Source organism: Wasmannia auropunctata, unplaced genomic scaffold, assembly GCF_000956235.1.
Source record: "Wasmannia auropunctata unplaced genomic scaffold, wasmannia.A_1.0 LD336111.1, whole genome shotgun sequence".
In the NCBI taxonomy this organism is placed as follows: domain Eukaryota; kingdom Metazoa; phylum Arthropoda; class Insecta; order Hymenoptera; family Formicidae; genus Wasmannia; species Wasmannia auropunctata.
The window spans coordinates 1,273,582-1,277,964 of record NW_012026779.1 but is presented as its reverse complement, the minus strand read 5'-3'; positions in this window follow the sequence as shown (position 1 = coordinate 1,277,964).

The window sequence follows — 4,383 nt, the reverse complement described above, 5'->3', positions numbered from 1 at the left end:
GGGGGGGGGAATAACGTGCGGTTACGGCACACATACAGCGGCACATACTTTTGCTTTGTGAACGAGGAAAGAGCGAAGCAAGTCGGGTAACACATAAAACACACGTGCTCTCATGCATTTTCGGCTGTCGCCTACGCCATAGTATTTCAGATATATTAGCTTTGAAGTAAACGGAAGCTCTCGAGAAGATTAATGATTCAGATAATATATACTTTAAACTTAAGTAACACGAGCACTCACGTCGAGCATTCGTCGAGCGCGATGATTTTGCAGAACGACGGTCCTTAGCCGCGGTCCTTAACCGAAATTGACGTTTAATTGAAATAGAAATGATGATAATGACGTGGACCGATTTTCTTTTTCGTGACCAAAAAAAATATCTCGCGAAAAGTATATTTCAAGCACTTGAATAAGAAAGATGTTTATCTAATTGTGTTATCTAAATAGTGCTCTAAATTCTCTGCGCGATGTTATAATTATGCTCACCACAAGGATATTTGATTATATTTGCCAGTCTTTTCGTTTCATCAGTCTTTTTAGAATCGGTCAAGTCCATTGAAACTGACGTATCGAAATGTATCTGTAAGCAAGTGAACAAGTGAATTCGTTGAAACAGTTAATGCGGAATTCGTGTTTTACAGGTATAATATTATCGCGCTACACTCCGCCGTTTCTGAAATCATCGCCTTCTCAGAACGCTAACTGTTCAATGGAGAATAATTTTATCACGCACGATATCGACACGCGAAAAATCATTGCGGAAAGGTGCAACGTTGTAACGATGGATTTGTATCACCAGAAAAATTTTTACGCTATAACATTATCTTATAATTAGGATAACGTGTTCTCTCGTTTCTTCTGCAAGGCATATATAATGACACTTTAAAGGAATTATCCGTATGTACTGTAACGAAAGTTTGATGAATCCTAATTGAATTTAGTTTTCCTCCCCTGCACGATCGATGTCAGGCGGCAAATTGTACATATGTTTTTTTTTTTATTGACGTCGTTCGCGAAAATTTTGTAGAATTTCTTGAGCGTAATACTAACGATCCCGCTAACAAAGCTCTAAATATCATCCTGGAATACTGTGTGATGCATATTATATATAAAGTAGATATACTAGACCTTATATATCTCAGAATAAGTTGATTATAATTCGCAATTGCATTGCAAATATCACGGCACGTTCGATTTAGTATTTTCAAATAATAAAATAATTGTCATTATAATTTTAATTACTATCTCCATATCAATTAAATGCAATGTATTATGTCTTAAATCGATAAGATTTATCGAATTTTGTAATAGACTGATACATTATTTCGTTTTAGCAATTTTAATAATATTGTTGAAATTAATTCTGTTCGTAAATATAACGCATACATTTTGTTTCTTCGATAGAAATGCTGATAATGACATGTCATTAACGAGGAATAAGATATTTATCTTTAAGCTTGACAATAAACGGATAGTTTTAACAGACTATCCTTCTATCATTTAACGGATCTGTCAATAAGAAATGCTTTGTAGTGCTCTTACAGTGTCGGTGATAGGCTGCTGGCCTACGTCATTTTATTATTTTATTATAAAGGGATTACTTCAAACATATTTATCATAAGGGACTCTTATACTATATTCTATTTACTCTCTACTTTAATTTTGCAAGATATATGGAATTGTGATTTGCGTAGTCGTATAATCTCGCAAAAGACATAATTTTACTCTTTACCAATACTCAGTACACGACAGTATCAAGAAAAATTTCCATTCCATTTTGCAAAGAGAAAAATTTACAAAGGTGCCAATTTCGACAATGATGCATTTTGAGACACTGTATTTTCGGAAATTGCAATAGCGCATTTGCGAGGAGACGAATCGATGAAGTCCGTAGCTTCATAGTATTAAATTACAGGCACTAAATCCGAATTCGATGAAACCGTCGATTTGAGCTAGTATTATTGCCGATATTCGAGATATTAAGCGAACAAGCGATTAAATAAGGATTCATCAAACTCTGTAGCGTAACGTAACGTAATAGTAACGTAATCTTTATCTATACGTTATCAAGAAGCCGCTAAATTGCTTTAAATCAAGCTAGTGAGGGAAAACACCATTTAAGCTTCTAAGAAATCTCGAATGATGCATGTTACACATGTTTCTCTGAATACATTAATTTTCAATGTTCTGAGCTTCTACAGCAGCGCGTTCAAATCTTAGTTGTCTCTTTTTTTTTTTTTAGATATTACTTAATATTAAGTAGGTATTTTTACTTGAATCGAATAGCGACTTTTTAAAGTCTTGTACAATATGAACACTGTGTTCTGTTGCTTTTGGAGTGTTTAGCTATACTTTCGATATGATTTCAATTGATATAATTAGGATTAATGCCCGCGATTCTCTTCATAAATACACGGGCACATTACATATAACGACACTTAAGAATATATATAAATATATAAACATAACGAAGGGACGCTGTACGCGCAAATGACATAGAATAATACGTAATTGTCGATCTCGTAAATTCAACATAGTTTTTTTGCAGACATTTCTCAAAAAATCAGTACTATAAATAAATTCTTTTATTTATGTCTTCATTTCTAATTTCCGGTTATTAAAAAAAGGTATAATTATAATTATAAATAATTCTATCAAGATTATTATTATATAATATTCCATTATTACATTATTACTAGTTGAGTGTATAATAATATATTATTATATGTACTTCTAGTGATCTATGTAAGTGATGATTATAAAAAAATATATAATATATATATAAATGTATATAATATGTATTATATAACATACATGTATATGTATATATACATATATTATATAATATATATTATATATATTATATGATTAATTTGATATTACAATATCATTTTACGTAGTTAATTTTTATGAACTCTATAAGCATGCATTATTTCTGATATCGAATATTAAAATATTCGATGAAATATAGAAATCAATAAAAATTATAATATTGAATTAATATCCGGAAATTTCAAATGACACATATTTTATTGTAAGCAGTAAAACATGATGTATGATTCTACTCTAAATTTTACATTTTTTACTTAAGAAAAGATTTGAATTACAAAATTGTTATTCTATATAGTATTGCGATATAGCGTCAAAATTTGACTTCCATAGTTAAGAATATTAAGTTGTACTAGAATATGAAAGAAAAAGGATAAGACGAGCACAGCACATTTCAGCCTGTACTTTTATAAAAAGAGCGATCAAAAAAATTCGTAGACATTGGAACACAATTGTTGCGTCCATCATATAAGATCAATTACATCTCCGCGCTTAAAAATTCGTGATTTCAATCAGGTTTCGTGTAAGTTCTCTCTTTCCCGAGAATCTACCGTTTGTATAAAAGAAAAAAGAAAATTCTCATCAGAAGACTTATTACTTGATCCTTGTACGAAGTAAAGCTTTAATTGGCAAAAAGAAATTGTTATTGTGTATATAAAAATAATCTTATTTATATTTGGGATTAAATTCGTGTCGCATTTACTTTGTAAGACATGTTGTACATAATATGTAATATGTTTAATTTATATATAGTATTAATAGCACGATTATAAAATAATGTGTTAATTCGTTCGTTTTTGCCGATGCACGTTTCCAGAATAATGTACGAGAAAGCGATTTCGTCTTAAGTATATTTAATACGAGACAGTTCTGTGATTATATCGTCACGCGCATTAACATTAATGTACGCACACTACACGTTTTTTTTTATACAATAACATTCAGTTAATAATAATAATTCAATTAATAGTTTATCAACCTGACAGTAAACCAGAGGACATATAAATTGTGGATATCAAGTAATAGTATTCTTCTTTATCACAGACATCCATATAGAATATTAATACTCAATGAGAAGCGAATAGAAAAAGTACAAATGCAGCAGGAGAAAGCTACACGATCCTGATCGAACGCCGGATGAATACATAAGAGTTGTAAAGGCATGTAACGAAGGAGAGAGAATGTGGTCTCTAGTAGGGAATATGTAACACTATTATACTACATATATCACGTTTGAATGCTCTGTCTGCTCTTGAATATCCTTTTTAGTTTTACTTCAGTAATCCTTTCGTGGTACGATGTATGATTTCTCTTCTATCATAAAGATGCAATGATTGTATATGGGCTGCGTTTGAGTCATGATCGAATGTAACGATTTATTATAAGTAATGCAAAATAAATGGATGACATGCAAGAAATAAAAGCAAAGAGGCTTTATAACTTTTTTACCGTACTTTTTGTAAAAAAGGAACGAGTTATGCAACATTAATTCATCTAACTGTTCCAACACATTGTGTATGTATAAAATTATTTTTATGTACATTCTCACATATA